The sequence below is a fragment of the Amia ocellicauda genome, unplaced genomic scaffold (assembly GCF_036373705.1).
Source record: "Amia ocellicauda isolate fAmiCal2 unplaced genomic scaffold, fAmiCal2.hap1 HAP1_SCAFFOLD_56, whole genome shotgun sequence".
NCBI lineage: Eukaryota > Metazoa > Chordata > Actinopteri > Amiiformes > Amiidae > Amia > Amia ocellicauda.
This window is the reverse complement of record NW_027102986.1, coordinates 368,624-385,959: the sequence shown is the minus strand read 5'-3', so window position 1 is coordinate 385,959 and position 17,336 is coordinate 368,624. Positions and strand designations below refer to the sequence as shown.

At 45.6% G+C, this 17,336-nt stretch overlaps 5 non-coding genes and 15 pseudogenes across 5 annotated transcripts; all 20 read right to left on the bottom strand.

Moving 5' to 3' along the window:
• Positions 1–1,884: 1,884 nt before the first annotated feature.
• Positions 1,885–2,003, bottom strand: LOC136738408 (uncharacterized; annotated as a pseudogene).
• A 223-nt stretch (positions 2,004–2,226) lies between these two features.
• On the bottom strand, positions 2,227–2,345 carry LOC136738315 (5S ribosomal RNA). The gene has a single exon (XR_010812617.1). It is a non-coding gene; the product is annotated as a 5S ribosomal RNA (ribosomal RNA).
• Positions 2,346–2,554: 209 nt separating this feature from the next.
• On the bottom strand, positions 2,555–2,673 carry LOC136738381 (uncharacterized; annotated as a pseudogene).
• Positions 2,674–2,891: 218 nt separating this feature from the next.
• Positions 2,892–3,010, bottom strand: LOC136738343 (uncharacterized; annotated as a pseudogene).
• Positions 3,011–3,227: 217 nt separating this feature from the next.
• On the bottom strand, positions 3,228–3,346 carry LOC136738545 (uncharacterized; annotated as a pseudogene).
• Positions 3,347–3,554: 208 nt separating this feature from the next.
• LOC136738485 (uncharacterized) lies at positions 3,555–3,673 on the bottom strand (annotated as a pseudogene).
• A 210-nt stretch (positions 3,674–3,883) lies between these two features.
• LOC136738544 (uncharacterized) lies at positions 3,884–4,002 on the bottom strand (annotated as a pseudogene).
• Positions 4,003–4,219: 217 nt separating this feature from the next.
• On the bottom strand, positions 4,220–4,338 carry LOC136738344 (uncharacterized; annotated as a pseudogene).
• Positions 4,339–4,554: 216 nt separating this feature from the next.
• Positions 4,555–4,673, bottom strand: LOC136738476 (uncharacterized; annotated as a pseudogene).
• A 209-nt stretch (positions 4,674–4,882) lies between these two features.
• Positions 4,883–5,001, bottom strand: LOC136738600 (5S ribosomal RNA). Its single transcript, XR_010812679.1, has one exon. It is a non-coding gene; the product is annotated as a 5S ribosomal RNA (ribosomal RNA).
• A 215-nt stretch (positions 5,002–5,216) lies between these two features.
• On the bottom strand, positions 5,217–5,335 carry LOC136738340 (uncharacterized; annotated as a pseudogene).
• A 214-nt stretch (positions 5,336–5,549) lies between these two features.
• Positions 5,550–5,668, bottom strand: LOC136738448 (uncharacterized; annotated as a pseudogene).
• Positions 5,669–5,878: 210 nt separating this feature from the next.
• LOC136738474 (uncharacterized) lies at positions 5,879–5,997 on the bottom strand (annotated as a pseudogene).
• Positions 5,998–6,207: 210 nt separating this feature from the next.
• Positions 6,208–6,326, bottom strand: LOC136738371 (uncharacterized; annotated as a pseudogene).
• A 222-nt stretch (positions 6,327–6,548) lies between these two features.
• On the bottom strand, positions 6,549–6,667 carry LOC136738588 (5S ribosomal RNA). Its single transcript, XR_010812667.1, has one exon. It is a non-coding gene; the product is annotated as a 5S ribosomal RNA (ribosomal RNA).
• A 209-nt stretch (positions 6,668–6,876) lies between these two features.
• LOC136738508 (5S ribosomal RNA) lies at positions 6,877–6,995 on the bottom strand. Its single transcript, XR_010812640.1, has one exon. It is a non-coding gene; the product is annotated as a 5S ribosomal RNA (ribosomal RNA).
• Positions 6,996–7,219: 224 nt separating this feature from the next.
• LOC136738501 (uncharacterized) lies at positions 7,220–7,338 on the bottom strand (annotated as a pseudogene).
• Positions 7,339–7,548: 210 nt separating this feature from the next.
• On the bottom strand, positions 7,549–7,668 carry LOC136738365 (uncharacterized; annotated as a pseudogene).
• Positions 7,669–7,877: 209 nt separating this feature from the next.
• Positions 7,878–7,996, bottom strand: LOC136738496 (5S ribosomal RNA). The gene has a single exon (XR_010812639.1). It is a non-coding gene; the product is annotated as a 5S ribosomal RNA (ribosomal RNA).
• A 224-nt stretch (positions 7,997–8,220) lies between these two features.
• On the bottom strand, positions 8,221–8,339 carry LOC136738326 (uncharacterized; annotated as a pseudogene).
• Positions 8,340–17,336: the final 8,997 nt, after the last annotated feature.

Here is a 17,336-nt window from a genome sequence, read left to right as displayed (position 1 = left end):
ATTATGTTTTTCAGCTCAGATGATTTCACATACCATCAATTTTTCTGTTAATAAATGTGCAAAAACAAATCAGATGGATAGGCCCCTACATATGAACATTAAGTTAAAGGCCTAGAGTGAGTGTTCTTCACTTCCAGTCATGGCGGGCCACAATCCAGCTCTTTGTAACTCATCAACAACCAAAGACCTGGGAAAAGGGTTAAATGGCTTCAGTTAAGCCAATTAGGTAATTAAGAGCTCAACTGGAAAAAAAACAGCAGGCATAGGGGTACTTTAGGACCACAGTCACTGATATAACCTACAATGTTGTTGTAATGAAAATCAGCAGACAGTGGGCCTCCTCCAGGACTAAGGTTGAGAAGCACTGGTCTTGAAGACCACAATAACAATCGACCTCAAGGGCTAGGGATATTCGAGGTGATGCTAAACCAGTCCTGAATGTTTAAATATAATGTTATTTTCTTGTAGTGTGCCGTTGCTGTTAATGCAACCAGTTATATTGAGCCATCAAATACAGAAGCTGACGAAAGACATCAACATGTAAATTTAGTTGTAAATTTAAAGTGTGTGTGAAAAGTATTTTGTATATGGAGATTAACCCATAGTTTCACAGATAAATTGTGGACCAGTGATATTCAGGATCTTCAAAACAAGTCCTGAATGCTCAAACTTAACACTTCTTTTTTTAGAGTGTCGTTGCTGTCAATCCAGCCAGTGATGTGGAGCCATCAGATACAGAAGCTGATGAAAAACAACATGTAAATTTCCTAAATTAATATGGTGCATCAAAATACTTATTTAGCACTTTCAACTGTTTCTTTGTGATTCCTAAAATTACTTTACAGGCTGGGGCTGGGGGAAGACACTGCGCCCGCCTGGAGAAGCCTGTACAAGCCCCCCTCAATAAGAGAGCTGGCAATCTGCAGTGGAGGGTGTTACACACCATTATTGCTGTCAATTCTTTTATTACTGTTCTTAACCCTGCTGTGTCCGACGCCTGCCCATTCTGTGCTCAGAGAGAGACCGTGTTTCACTGTTTCAGCACTTGCTCTCGGTTGTCACCCATTTTTAGTCTTTTAACTCGTCTTTTTACTGATCATAACCTGATTTTTAACACAAAGGTTTTTATTTTAGGGGCGCGATACACCAGAAAGACCAAACATGTGGACCAGCTGGTAAACTTCTTGCTGGGCCAGGCTAAAATGGCCGTCTATAAGACTAGGAAGAACAGAGTGTGTGGGGAGGGCAGTGAGGATGCAGTGAGAGTGTTTGCCATGCTGGTCAAGTGCAGAGTCAGACTAGAGTTTAACTATTACAGGCTGATGAATGATTTGGAGAGTTTTGAACAGGTCTGGTGTATTAATGATGCCCTTTGTGAATTGTATGACGGGGAGTTGGTTTTTATTATGTAATTCATTTATAGGGTTTAGTATTTGATGGTTGTTTTGTTGTGTGTATTGGGTTGCTTTCTTTAAAAGTGTACAGATCAGTGGCGGAGTTAATGCGTGTTGGGGGGAGACAAACAAAGGGGAACACTATTTTTTATTTATTTATTTATTTTCTTTTGTATGAATTATTGCGTGTTGCAAACAGGCAATGAAGTCTGATAAAAGTCAAAAAGTCTCTCTCTCTCTCACACACACACACACAGCCAGCAAGACACACAGAGCCAGCCAGCTCAGCGATGACATCACAAACATCTCTCTCAGGTGACTCCTATGACATCACAGAGCACGTACATTCCGTTGCTTGTCATCTGTCAACCACTCAGTCACTGCTAGCCAGACTGTCCCTAAGACAAAGTGTACAATACTTCAATTATATCTCCTCCAGACAGATAAAGAGTATTAAGAGCTACGATGAAGTTACCCAGGAGACGTAAAAAGCTTGCAGCACCTGGTATTTCTAGGAGGTCAGCCATCCAAGTACTGACCAGGCCCTGCCCCGTTTAGCTTGCGAGATCTTACGAGATCGGGCGCATTCAGGACGGTGTGGCCACAAGCCGAGAGGCCTGGCTGCATGATGTCTCTTAAAGGTTGGCGGGTATTGACGGAACTTCCAGCAAAAAAAAAAAAAAAAAAAAAAAAAGAAAAATGGATGGAAAAATATCAGTGCAGCAAAGGGTGTTGACAGTAGCTGGGTACGTGTACAATACTTCAATTATGTCTCCTCCAGACAGAAAGAGAGTATTAAGAGCTACGATGAAGTTACCCAGGAGACGTAAAAAGCTTGCAGCACCTGGTATTTCTAGGAGGTCAGCCATCCAAGTACTGACCAGGCCCTACCCCGTTTAGCTTCCGAGATCTTACGAGATCGGGCGCATTCAGGACGGTGTGGCCACAAGCCGAGAGGCCTGGCTGCATGATGTCTCTTAAAGGTTGGCGGATATTGACGAACTTCCAGCAAAAAAAAAAAAGAAAAATGGAGGGAAAAATATCAGTGCAGCAAAGGCTGTTGAAAGTAGCCGGGTACGTGTACAATTCTTCAATAATATCTCCTCCAGACTGAAAGAGAGTATTAAGAGCTACGATGAAGTTACCCAGGAGACGTAAAAAGCTTGCAGCACCTGGTATTTCCAGGAGGTCACCCAACCAAGTACTGACCAGACCCTGCCCCGTTTAGCTTCCGAGATATGATGAGATCAGGCGCGTTCAGGACGGTGTGGCCGCAAGCCAAGAGGACTGGCTGCATGATGTCTCTTAAAGGCTGGCAAGTATTGACGGAACTTCCAGCAAAAAAAAAAAAAAAAAAATAGAAAAAGGGAGGGAAAAATATCAGTGCAGCAAAGGGTGTTGAAAGTAGCCGGGTACGTGTACAATTCTTCAATTATATCTCCTCCAGACAGAAAGAGAGAATTAAGAGCTACGATAAAGTTACCCAGGAGACGTAAAAGCTTGCTGCACCAGGTATTTCCAGGAGGTCTCCCATCCAAGTACTGACCAGGTCCTGCCCCGTTTAGCTTCCGAGATCTTACGAGATCGGGCGCGTTCAGGACGGTGTGGCCACAAGCCGAGAGGCCTGGCTGCATGATGTCTCTTAAAGGTTGGCGGGTATTGACGGAACTTCCAGCACAAAAAAAAAAAAAAAAAAGAAAAATGGATGGAAAAATATCAGTGCAAGAAAGGATGTTGACAGTAGCTGGGTACGTGTACAATACTTCAATTATATCTCCTCCAGACAGATAGAGAGTATTAAGAGCTACGATAAAGTTACCCAGGAGACGTAAAAGCTTGCAGCACGAGGTATTTCCAGGAGGTCTCACATTCATGTACCAACCAGGTCCTGCCCCGTTTAGCTTCCAAGATCTAACGAGATCGGGCGAGTTCAGGATGGTGTGGCCGCAAGCCAAGATGCCTGGCTGCATGATGTCTCTTAAAGGCTGGCGGGTATTGACGGAATTTCCAGCAAAAAAAAAAAAAAAAATGGATGGAAAAATATCAGTGCAGCAAAGGGTGTTGACAGTAGCTGGGTACGTGTACAATACTTCAATTATAACTCCTCCAGACAGATAGAGAGTATTAAGAGCTACGATAAAGTTACCCAGGAGACGTAAAAGCTTGCAGCACGAGGTATTTCCAGGAGGTCTCACATTCATGTACTGACCAGGTCCTGCCCCGTTTAGCTTCCGAGATCTGACGAGATCGGGCGCGTTCAGGATGGTGTGGCCGCAAGCCGAGATGCCTGGCTGCATGATGTCTCTTAAAGGCTGGCGGGTATAGACGGAACTGCCAGCAAAAAAAAAAAAGAAAAATAGAGGGAAATATACCAGTGCAGCAAAGGGTGTTGAAAGTAGCCGGGTAAGTGTACAATTCTTCAATTATATCTCCTGGAGACAGAAAGAGAGAATTAAGAGCTACGATGAAGTTACCCAGGAGACGTAAAAAGCTTGCAGCACCTGGTATTTCCAGGAGGTCTCCCATCCAAGTACTGAGCAGGCCCTGCCCCGTTTAGCTTCCGAAATCTGATATGATCCGGCGCGTTCTGGACGGTGTGACTATAAGCCAAGAGGCCTGGCTGCATGATGTCTCTTAAAGGCTGGCGGATATTGACGGAACTTCCAGCAAAAAAATAAAATAAAAAGAAAAATGGAGGGAAAAATATCAGTGCAGCAAAGGGTGTTGAAAGTAGCCTAGTACGTGTACAATTCTTCAACTATATCTCCTCCAGACAGAAAGAGAGTATTAAGAGCTACGATGAAGTTACCCAGGAGACGTAAAAAGGCTTGCAGCACCTGGTATTTCTCGGAGGTCTCCCATCCAAGTACTGACCAGGCCCTGCCCCGTTTAGCTTCCGAGATCTGAAGAGATCTGGCGCATTCAGGACGGTGTGGCCGCAAGCCGAGAGGCCTGGCTGCATGATGTCTCTTAAAGGTTGGCGGGTATTGACGGAACTTCCAGCAAAAAAAAAAAAAAAAAAAGAAAAATGGATGGAAAAATATCAGTGCAGCAAAGGGTGTTGACAGTAGCTGGATACGTGTACAATACTTCAATTATATCTCCTCCAGACAGAGAGAGAGTATTAAGAGCTACGATAAAGTTACCCAGGAGACGTAAAAGCTTGCAGCACTAGGTATTTCCAGGAGGTCTCTCATTCATGTACTGACCAGGTCCTGCCCCGTTTAGCTTCCGAGATCTGACGAGATCGGGCGCGTTCAGGATGGTGTGGCCGCAAACCGAGATGCCTGGCTGCATGATGTCTCTTAAAGGCTGGCGGGTATTGACGGAACTGCCAGGAAAAAAAAAACGAAAAATAGAGGGAAATATACCAGTGCAGCAAAGGGTGTTGAAAGCAGCCGGGTACGTGTACAATTCTTCAATTATATCTCCTGGAGACAGAAAGAGAGTATTAAGAGCTACGATGAAGTTACCCAGGAGACGTAAAAAGCTTGCAGCACCTGGTATTTCTAGGAGGTCTCCCATCCAAGTACTGAACAGGCCCTGCCCCGTTTAGCTTCCGAGATCTGACGAGATCGGGCGCATTCAGGACGGTGTGGCCACAAGCCGAAAGGCCTGGCTGCATGATGTGTCTTAAAGGCTGGAGGGTATTGATGGAACTTCCAGCAAAAAACAAAAGAAAAAAGAAAAATGGAGGGAAAAATATCAGTGCAGCAAATGGTGTTGACAGTAGCTGGGTACGTGTACAATTCTTCAATTATATCTCCTCCAGACAGATAGAGAGTATTAAGAGCTACGATAAAGTTACCCAGGAGACGTAAAAGCTTGCAGCACCAGGTATTTCCAGGAGGTCTCACATTCAAGTACTGACCAGGTCCTGCCCCGTTTAGCTTCCGAGATCTGACGAGATCGGGCGCGTTCAGGACGGTGTGGCCGCAAGCCGAGATGTCTGGCTGCATGATTTCTCTTAAAGGCTGGCGGGTATTGACGGAACTTCCAGCAAAAAAAAAAAAAAAAAGAAAAATGGATGGAAAAATATCAGTGCAGTAAAGGGTGTTGACAGTAGCTGGGTACGTGTACAATACTTCAATTATATCTCCTCCAGACAGATAGAGAGTATTAAGAGCTACGATAAAGTTACCCAGGAGACGTGAAAGCTTGCAGCACCAGGTATTTCCAGGAGGTCTCACATTCATGTACTGACCAGGTCCTGCCCCGTTTAGCTTCCGAGATCTGACGAGATCGGGCGAGTTCAGGATGGTGTGGCCGCAAGCCGAGATGCCTGGCTGCATGATGTCTCTTAAAGGCTGGCGGGTATTGACGGAACTGCCAGCAAAAAAAAAAAAGAAAAATAGAGGGAAAAATACCAGTGCAGCAAAGGGTGTTGAAAGTAGCCGGGTACGTGTACAATTCTTCAATTATATCTTCTCCAGACAGAAAGAGAGTATTAAGAGCTACGATGAAGTTCCCCAGGAGACGTAAAAAGCTGGCAGCACCTGGTATTTCCAGGAGGTCTCACATTTAAGTACTGACCAGGTCCTGCCCCGTTTAGCTTCCGAGATCTGACAAGATCGGGCGCGTTCAGGACGGTGTGGCCGCAAGCCGAGATGTCTGGCTGCATGATGTCTCTTTAAGGCTAGCGGGTATTGTCGGAATTTCCAGCAAAAAAAAAAAAGAAAAATGGAGGGAAAAATATCAGTGCAGGAAAAGGTGTTCAAAGTAGCCGGGTACGTGTACAATTCTTCAATTATATCTCCTGGAGACAGAAAGAGAGTATTAAGAGCTACGATGAAGTTACCCAGGAGACGTAAAAAGCTTGCAGCACCTGGTATTTCTAGGAGGTCTCCCATCCAAGTACTGACCAGGCCCTGCCCCGTTTAGCTTCCGAGATCTGACGAGATCGGGCGCATTCAGGACTGTGTGGCCACAAGTCAAAAGGCCTGGCTGCATGATGTCTCTTAAAGGTTGGCGGGTATTGACGGAACTTCCAGCAAAAAAAAAAAAAAAAAAAAAAAAAGAAAAATGGAGGGAAAAATATCAGTGCAGCAAAGGGTATTGACAGTAGCTGGGTACGTGTACAATTCTTCAATTATATCTCCTCCAGACAGAAAGAGAGAATTAAGAGCTATGATAAAGTTACCCAGGAGACGTAAAAGCTTGCAGCACCAGGTATTTCCAGGAGGTCTCCCATCCAAGTACTGACCAGGTCCTGCCCCGTTTAGCTTCCGAGATCTGACGAGATCGGGCACGTTCAGGACGGTGTGGCCGCAAGCCGAGATGCCTGGCTGCATGATGTCTCTTAAAGGCTGGCGGGTATTGACGGAACTGCCAGCAAAAAAAAAAAGAAAAATAGAGGGAAATATACCAGTGCAGCAAAGGGTGTTGAAAGTAGCCGGGTACGTGTACAATTCTTCAATTATATCTCCTGGAGACAGAAAGAGAGTATTAAGAGCTACGATGAAGTTACCCAGGAGACGTAAAAAGCTTGCAGCACCTGGTATTTCTAGGAGGTCTCCCATCCAAGTACTGACCAGGCCCTGCCCCGTTTAGCTTCCGAGATCTGACGAGATCGGGCGCATTCAGGACGGTGTGGCCACAAGCCGAAAGGCCTGGCTGCATGATGTCTCTTAAAGGTTGGCGGGTATTGACGGAACTTCCAGCAAAAAAAAAAAAAAAAAAAAGAAAAAAGAAAAATGGATGGAAAAATATCAGTGCAGCAAAGGGTGTTGACAGTAGCTGGATACGTGTACAATACTTCAATTATATCTCCTCCAGACAGAGAGAGAGTATTAAGAGCTACGATAAAGTTACCCAGGAGACGTAAAAGCTTGCAGCACTAGGTATTTCCAGGAGGTCTCACTTTCATGTACTGACCAGGTCCTGCCCCGTTTAGCTTCCGAGATCTGACGAGATCGGGCGCGTTCAGGATGGTGTGGCCGCAAGCCGAGATGCCTGGCTGCATGATGTCTCTTAAAGGCTGGCGGGTATTGACGGAACTGCCAGCAAAAAAAAAAAAGAAAAATAGAGGGAAATATACCAGTGCAGCAAAGGGTGTTGAAAGTAGCCGGGTACGTGTACAATTCTTCAATTATATCTCCTGGAGACAGAAAGAGAGTATTAAGAGCTACGATGAAGTTACCCAGGAGACGTAAAAAGCTTGCAGCACCTGGTATTTCTAGGAGGTCTCCCATCCAAGTACTGACCAGGCCCTGCCCCGTTTAGCTTCCCGAGATCTGACAAGATCGGGCGCGTTCAGGATGGTGTGGCCGCAAGCCGAGATGCCTGGCTGCATGATGTCTCTTAAAGGCTGGCGGGTATTGACGGAACTGCCAGCAAAAAAAAAAAGAAAAATAGAGGGAAATATACCAGTGCAGCAAAGGGTGTTGAAAGTAGCCGGGTACATGTACAATTGTTCAATTATATCTCCTGGAGACAGAAAGAGAGTATTAAGAGCTACGATGAAGTTACCCAGGAGACGTAAAAAGCTTGCAGCACCTGGTATTTCTAGGAGGTCTCCCATCCAAGTACTGACCAGGCCCTGCCCCGTTTAGCTTCCGAGATCTGACGAGATCGGGCGCATTCAGGACGGTGTGGCCACAAGCCGAAAGGCCTGGCTGCATGATGTCTCTTAAAGGTTGGCAGGTATTGACGGAACTTCCAGCAAAAAAAAAAAAGAAAAAAAGAAAAAAGAAAAATGGATGGAAAAATATCAGTGCAGCAAAGGGTGTTGACAGTAGCTGGATACGTGTACAATACTTCAATTATATCTCCTCCAGACAGAGAGAGAGTATTAAGAGCTACGATAAAGTTTCCCAGGAGACGTAAAAGCTTGCAGCACCTGGTATTTCTAGGAGGTCTCCCATCCAAGTACTGACCAGGCCCTGCCCCATTTAGCTTCCGAGATCTGACAAGATCGGGCGCGTTCAGGATGGTGTGGCCGCAAGCCGAGATGCCTGGCTGCATGATGTCTCTTAAAGGCTGGCGGGTATTGACGAAACTGCCAGCAAAAAAAAAAAGAAAAATAGAGGGAAATATACCAGTGCAGCAAAGGGTGTTGAAAGTAGCCGGGTAAGTGTACAATTCTTCAATTATATCTCCTGCAGACTGAAAGAGAGTATTAAGAGCTACGATGAACTCACCTAAAGGATTATTAGGAACACCATACTAATACTGTGTTTGACCCCCTTTCGCCTTCAGAACTGCTTTAATTCTACGTGGCATTGCTTCAACAAGGTGCTGAAAGCATTCTTTAGAAATGTTGGCCCATATTGATAGGATAGCATCTTGCAGTTGATGGAGATTTGTGGGATGCACATCCAGGGCACGAAGCTCCCGTTCCACCACATCCCAAAGATGCTCCATTGGGTTGAGATCTGGTGACTGTGGGGGCCAGTTTAGTACAGTGAACTCATTGTCATGTTCAAGAAACCAATTTGAAATGATTCGACCTTTGTGACATGGTGCATTATCCTGCTGGAAGTAGCCATCAGAGGATGGGTACATGGTGGTCAAAAAGGGATGGACATGGTCAGAAACAATGCTCAGGTAGGCCGTAGCATTTAAACGATGCCCAATTGGTACTAAGGGGCCTAAAGTGTGCCAAGAAGACATCCCCCACACCATTACACCACCACCACCAGCCTGCACAGTGGTAACAAGACATGATGGATCCATGTTCTCATTCTGTTTACGCCAAATTCTGACTCTACCATCTGAATGTCTCACCTCTTTTTCCTATTTGTAGTGGAGATGAGTGGTACCCGGTGGGGTCTTCTGCTGTTGTAGCCCATCCGCCTCAAGGTTGTACGTGTTGTGGCTTCACAAATGCTTTGCTGCATACCTCGTTTGTAACGAGTGGTTATTTCAGTCAAAGTTGCTCTTCTATCAGCTTGAATCAGTCGGCCCATTCTCCTCTGACCTCTAGCATCAACAAGGCATTTTCGCCCACAGGACTGCCGCATACTGGATGTTTTTCCCTTTTCACACCATTCTTTGTAAACCCTAGAAATGGTTGTGCGTGAAAATCCCAGTAACTGAGCAGATTGTGAAATACTCAGACCGGCCCGTCTGGCACCAACAACCATGCCACGCTCAAAATTGCTTAAATCACCTTTCATTCCCATTCAGACATTCAGTTTGGAGTTCAGGAGATTGTCTTGACCAGGACCACACCCCTAAATGCATTGAAGCAACTGCCATGTGATTGGTTGATTAGATAATTGCATTAATGAGAAATTGAACAGGTGTTCCTAATAATCCTTTAGGTGAGTGTATATGTATGTATGTGTATGTATGTCCAATTGCTTTGACAATACAAATGAATTGAATTGAGAGGGAGAGAGAGAGAGAGAGAGAGAGAGAGAGAGAGAGAGAGAGAGAGAGAGAGAGAGACAGACAGACAGACAGACTGACAAACACAAACAGACACACACACACACACACACACACACAGACACACACACAGCCAGCCAGCCAGCCAGCCAGCCAGCTCAGCGATGACATCACAAGCCTCTCTCAGCTGACTGCTATGACATCACAGAGCATGAACATTCCGTTGCTTGCCGTCTGTCAACCACTCAGTCACTGCCAGCCAGACTGGCTGGCTGGCTGGATGGGGGGGCTGCTTGCTGCTGCTGTGTACCTTAGCAAGCTTATTTGCTTGACCGGCCTTCCTACTCCTCTGCCCACATGCCCACCTATGCCCGATCTGCTGTTCACCTGGATCACAGCTCCGCCCCAACAAGGCAGATCCTCCCAAAAATGGTACAAACTGATCCACGTTCCCCTCCACAGAAAGCTTTAGCCCAAAATAAGGGACACATTCTGCCCAATATGTCAGCGCCAACCACAGCCTGAGGGACACAGTGACACACGAGCACCGGCTGTAAATATAATGTAAATACTCGTTTGTAATGCATGTCATTGTATTTCAAAAAAGGAATCTGGAAATGGTATACCTATTTTCTTTATTTGTATGTATTAAAGATCACATTTTATTACATTTTCTTTTTCTGTACTTCATTACATCTTATTGTGATTCATAATTCTATTATTTATTTTCCGTGTATATGTATGTATGTATGTATTGTGACAAACCAAGGGGCAGGGTCATACATGGCAGATATGTCAGGCCAGGTCTGCTGCAAGGTGTGTACTCTAGGGTAGAATACCGACCCTAGGCAACTACACTCCCCAGAAACCCTCAGGCAGCCATTCTAGCACCTAATGTGGTCACTTGGTGTTACTTCCTCAATTATTCACCAGGTATATAAGGCGGGCCTGAGAGAGAGAGAAGTGAGAGACAATAGGGTGAGTTATCTGGAAAACAGAGGTAGCTCATAAGGAGAAAGCCAAGACTTATTTATTCCAGACTTTGTTTAAAATAGAATGATTATGTAAGATTAGTTACAACTCCAGTGTGAGTTAGGTTTTGTTTTCAGATTTGTTTTGTTTGAAGTAAACATACAGGCACAGCCCTGTATTTGCAACCTCCTCCCTGGGTCATGACTGGTTTTTACTCCTAAGAAGATCACAGAGAAGACCCGCACATGTGTACAGCCAAGGCGTTTTGTCACATTTGGTGTAGAATGCGGGCAGCACCTCATGAAACCCAGACTGGCTGAGTGAATTTTTTTATCCAAAAAAAAAAAAACTACAGGCTGTAATAGCCCAACAGGAAGCGACCAGGGTGCAGCAGGTGGCTCACCAGGATGCTATGCGGATGCATCAGGAAGCACTGCAGGTCCAGCATGATACAAATAAAATGTTTAGAGAAGAGCAGGAAAAGGTGACTAAAGAGCTGAAAGAGAGTGTTGAAGCACTTGCAACCAGGATTGGGCCACAGGGGGCTGCAACCCATTCCACTCCCCGCACCAATCACTTTCTGTAGAAAATGACAAAACAGGACGATGTTGAGGCCTTCCTTATGACCTTTGAGAGGACAGCGGAGAGAGGGATGGCCAAAAGATTCCTGGGCAGGGCTTGTGGCACCTTATCTGGCAGGGGATGCACAGAAAGCGTACTTTGATCTGGAGCTGAAGGACGCCCAGGACTATGATAAATTGAAAGCGGAGATAATGACCCGATTGGGCGTGACCACCGCAGTGAGGGCACATCGGTTTCAGCAGTGGGCCTACCAACCAGGACAACCAATCTGAACGCAGATGTTTGATCTGATCCATCTGGCCAGGAAATGGCTACAGCCAGAGGTCCATTCATCAGCCGAGGTGGTGGAGGCCATAGTCCTTGACAACTACCAACGCTGTTTGCCCAAGGACGTTCGACGCTGGGTTGGCCAGAATGAGGTGCTGTCCGCTGACACCTTGGTGGCCATTGTAGAGCGGTTCTATACAGCCGGAGCAGCAGAGCATGTACCGGAGGTTAAAAACTCGTTCCCCAGGCCATGACGAACCAGCGGACCGGGTAAGATGGTTCCAAAGTACTCTGGGAAACATGACGCGCTGGGTTGGAAGAAAAGAGCAAGACTGGGGGGGGCAAAGGTGGGGCCTAAAGCCGAGACTAAGGGTTATAGGGGGTCACCATCACAACCAATTGTCTGCTACAATTGTGACAAAGTAGGACATATTGCGGCCCACTGCCCAGGTAGAGAGGAACCAATGCAATGTAATGTGTGTGATATGGGGAAAGAGAAACCGGTATTTTATGCCTGCCCTGTTGGGACGGATGTTTTCATAGGCGGAGTACCTAATCCAAAACACATGTGTACAGTGATAGTCGATGAGAAAGAAGTGGCTGCTCTACTCGACTCTGGCAGTATGGTTACACTGGTCACAGAAAAATTAGTAGCGACCAACAAGCTGGATAGACATCAGGAGCTCAGTATCACATGCACACATGGTGACACACGCCCCTATCCCACAGCCCTTGTAAACATACAGACAGAGGCCGGGAAACTAGATTACGAAGTCGGTGTGGTACCCAACATGCCATATGATGTGATACTGGGACGATATTTTCCTAATTTTGGAAAACTAGATAGAAAACATAGTAAATTGGAAATGCACACTGAAAACTGTAAGCCAGAAGTTGCCTCGATCCCACAACTAGAGCTAAAAGTAGACCTGGTTCCAGTTGAGTCGACAGTGAAGGTTTTGGTTGGGGAAAATTAAACTGAAAACATAGGGGTGGAATGTAGTGACGTAGATGACCCTATGGAGGGTGAGGAACCCAGCACTAGCAGGGTGGGTGAGAATCCATTCATAGAGACCCCTGAAGCTGACAATGTAGAAGTGTCAGTGTTAGAGGGACTCCCCACTGATTTTGGCAGCGCACAGGTGCGAGATCTCACTCTACACTATGCTAAAGAAAATGTGAAGGTAGTAAATGGGACCCCTATGACTACTGCAGACCCGCCAACAGCTTATCCTTATTTTATGGTAAAAAATGACCTATTGTACCGTGTAAATAAGATAGGGGTGGACATTGTGGAGCAATTGCTAGTTCCCACCCCATTCAGACGAACAGTTCTCAATCTGGCACATGGGCATATCCTGGGGGGACATCTGGGGATGGACAAAACCAAGGATAGACTCCTGAGGAGGTTTTACTGGCCAGGCGTACATGCAGACGTGACAGAACATTGTAGCTCATGTCCTGAATGTCAACTACATGCTCCTAAACCAGCCTTCAGAAGCCCACTGGTCCCTTTGCCCATCATAGAGACCCCCTTTGCTAGGATAGCTATGGATGTGGTGGGACCTCTCCCGAAATCAGCCAGAGGGCATCAGTATATACTGGTTATTTTGGATTATGCCACCAGGTACCCAGAAGCCATTCCACTGCGGACCATGGCTTCAAAAGGTATTGCAAAAGAGCTAATGTTGATGTGTAGTAGGGTGGGGATACCGAGGGAGATATTAACAGATCAGGGCACACCCTTTATGTCTAAGGTTATGACCGATCTGTGTAAATTGTTGCAGGTTAAGCAGTTGAGAACATCAGTCTACCACCCACAAACAGATGGGTTGGTTGAGAGATTTAATAGGACCCTGAAGTCCATGCTAAGAAAGGTAATCGATAAGGATGGGAAAAATTGGGAATTCATGCTGCCCTACTTGATGTCTGCCATTAGGGAAGTCCCACAGGCTTCCCTGGGCTTTTCGCCTTTTGAACTGTTATATGGGAGGCACCCCAGGGGGATATTAGACATAGCCCGTGAAACGTGGGAACACGAGTCCACTCCTTTCCGGAGTGTAGTCGAGCACATCAATGCTATGCAAGAGAGAATAGCCACAGTCACTCCCATTGTGAGAGAGCACCTAAGGCAGGCACAGGAACACCAACAATTCGCCTATAATCGTCAGGCTACACTGAGGGTGTTCCAGCCTGGTGATAGGGTGTTGGTGTTGGTTCCCACTGTAGAATGTAAATTTCTGGCTACGTGGATGGGACCTTATGAGATTATAGAGCGAATACGGGAAGTGAACTATAAGGTTCAGCAACCCGGCCGCCGACCCCCAGAACAAATATATCATGTCAACTTAATAAAAGCCTGGAAGGACAGGGAAGTGTTGATGTTGACTTACCCCCCTCAGCCACTAGGGACACCGAAGGTGAATATTGCAGCTGCCTTGTCACCTGACCAGTTGAAGGAGGTGAACGACTTGATAATACGTAATAGGGAAGTTTTCTCAGGCATACCGGGGCGTACCCATTTAGTCTCTCACAACATTGTGTCTCTCCCAGGAAAGAAGGTAAATATGAGGCCTTACAGGGTACCAGAAGCTCGCAGGAACACTATTAGAAATGAGGTTAAGGAAATGCTGGAGGCAGGGGTTATTGAAGAATCCCACAGTGAGTGGTCCAGCCCTATAGTCATGGTTTCCAAACCTGATGGCTCCTGGAGATTCTGTAATGATTTTAGAAAGGTTAATGAAATTTCAAAGTTTGATGCATACCCAATGCCCCGAGTAGATGAATTGTTAGAGAATATTGGGAATGCTCGCTATATTTCAACTATTGACTTAGCCAAGGGCTACTGGCAGATTCCCTTGACCCCGGGTGCCAAAGAAAAAACAGCCTTTGCAACCCCAGATGGTCTGTTTCACTACACAGTGATGCCCTTTGGCCTGCATGGTGCTCCTGCCACCTTTCAAAGGTTGATGGACCACATACTTAGACCACACAGGACGTATGCGGCAGCATATTTAGATGATGTGGTCATTCACAGTCCAGATTGGGAATCACATTTGTCTCAGCTCCAAGCGGTATTGGATTCAATACATGCAGCAGGCCTGATGGCTAATCCAACCAAATGCAATTTGGGGTTGGAAGAGGCCAAATACTTGGGCTATACAGTAGGGAGGGGTATGGTGAAACCCCAAATATCCAAGGTTGAAGCCATAAACTCTTGGCCTAGGCCTGTCAATAAAAAGCAGGTTAGGGCATTTTTAGGGTTAACTGGGTATTACCGGAGGTTTATTCCCAACTATGCTACCTTAGCGGCCCCTCTGACTGATATGACTAAGGCTACAGAACCCAATATGGTTAGATGGGGTGATACAGCAAACCGGGCTTTCCGGAGCCTACAGGAGGCGCTCTGCCGCAACCCCGTTTTAATGGTACCTGACTTTCAGAAAGAATTTATAGTCCAGACGGACGCCTCTGAGGTGGGGATCGGAGTGGTTTTGTCCCAAAGAATGGGTGATCACGAACACCCGGTGTTGTTCCTTAGCAGAAAGTTGGAATCCAATGAAATAAATTATTTGGTAGTTGAAGAAGAATGTTTGGCAGTGAAGTGGGCTTTGGACAGTCTTCGATACTATTTGTTGGGCAGGCACTTCACCCTGATCACTGACCATGCCCCCCTCACTTGGATGCATCGTTCGAAAGACAGGAATGCCCGTGTGATGAGGTGGTTTTTGAGTCTCCAACATTTTCATTTCACCCTGCAGCACAGGCCAGGGAAGGCCATGGGGAATGTTGATGGGCTGTCCCGGGTGCATGCTTTTTTGCGGCTGTCGCTCGACCTATGGGGTCGCAGCTGGGGGGGAGGATGTGGGACAAACCAAGGGGCAGGGTCATACATGGCAGACATGTCAGGCCAGGTCTGCTGCAAGGTCTGCACTCTAGGGAAGAAAACCGACCCTAGACAACTACACTCCCCAGAAACCCTCAGGCAGCCTAATGTGGTCACTTGGTGCTACTTCCTCAATTATTCACCAAGTATATAAGGCGGAAAGATAGAGTCAAGCTAGAAGGTCAGGCCAGAAGCTAGTTTGATTTCTGTTTGTTATTTACGATGAGAACCTTGGAAACAATGTCAAACGGTATGACCTACGTGCCTGTTCCCTAAAACCATGTGTAGACCTATGGACCTATGGACTCTATGGACTATAATGATATATGTTCTGCTTAGTTAGCCTTTAAGATAACATAGTAATGACTTTCTAGCATGTATGCATGTATGTATGTATATATATATATATATATATATATATGTATGTATGAATGTATGTATGTCCAATTGCTTTGACAATACAAATGAATTGAATTGAGAGGGAGAGAGAGAGAGAGAGAGAGAGAGAGAGAGAGAGAGAGAGACAGACAGACTGAAAAACAGACAAACAGACACACACACACACACACAGACATACACACACACACACAGAGCCAGCCAGCCAGCCAGCTCAGCGATGACATCACGAGCCTCTCTCAGCTGACTGCTATGACATCACAGAGCACGTACATTCCGTTGCTTGCCGTCTGACAACCACTCAATCACCGCCAGCCAGACTGGCTGGCTGGCTGGATGTGGGGGATGCTTGCTGCTGCTGCGTACCTTAGCAAGCTTATTTGCTTGACCGGCCTTCCAACTCCTCTGCCCACATGCCCACCTATGCCCGATCTGCTGTTCACCTGGTCACAGCTCCGCCCCAACAAGGCAGATTCTCCCAAAAATGGTACAAACTGATCCACGTTCCCCTCCACGGAAAGCTTTAGCCCAAAATAAGGGACAAATTCTGTAACAACATAATGGATGCCCACCCAACCTGTGACAAAACTGAGATAAAAGAAAAACGCCAGTCCTCCTGGGGGAGGGACACACAGCCACCCTGGCTGCCCAATATGTCAGCGCCTACCACAGCCTGAGGGACACAGTGACACACGAGCACCGGCTGTAAATATAATGTAAATACTTGTTTGTTATGCATGTCATTGTATTTCAAAAAAGGAATCTGGAAATAGTAAACCTATTTTCTTTATTTGTATGTATTAAAGATCACATTTTTTTACATTTTCATTTTCTGTACTTCATTACATCTTATTGTGATTCATAATTCTATTATTTATTTTCCGTGTAGATGTATGTATGTATGTATGTATGTATGTATGTATATGTATGTATGTCCAATTGCTTTGACAATACAAATGAATTGAATTGAGAGGGAGAGAGAGAAAGAGAGAGAGAGAGAGAGAGAGAGGAATATGAGCTCCTAAAAAACATTTGTTTTTATACATAAGCGGATTTAATTTGTCATTTACAAATGAATATATAGCACTATAAACATACACAGAAGACATGGAATAGAAATTCAGAAGAAAAAGTATTCAAAAAATAATAATTTTAAGAGAAACACAAAAAGAAGAAAGCAGAGAGACAGTTCAGGAAGAAAAGTCAGAAAAGAAAAGCTGAAGACAAGAATTGGAGGTAAGACCTTTCACCTATAGAGACAAATAATTAAACAAAAAAATATGTATTAATAAAATAAATAAGCATTCTCAGTAGTTGACTCAGCCAATGAAAATGCAGAGCTCCAATTTGAATAGAGTGACAGTAGGAGAGAGCCCAACTGCCACTGAGACTGATAGAAATCTATCGAACAGCAGTCTGACTGCAGAGCTGCCTTTTGAAATCCGATACCCTGAAGACATTCGCTCTGCACAGGCTAAGAAGGACTACAAACAAGCTGTGATGAGAGC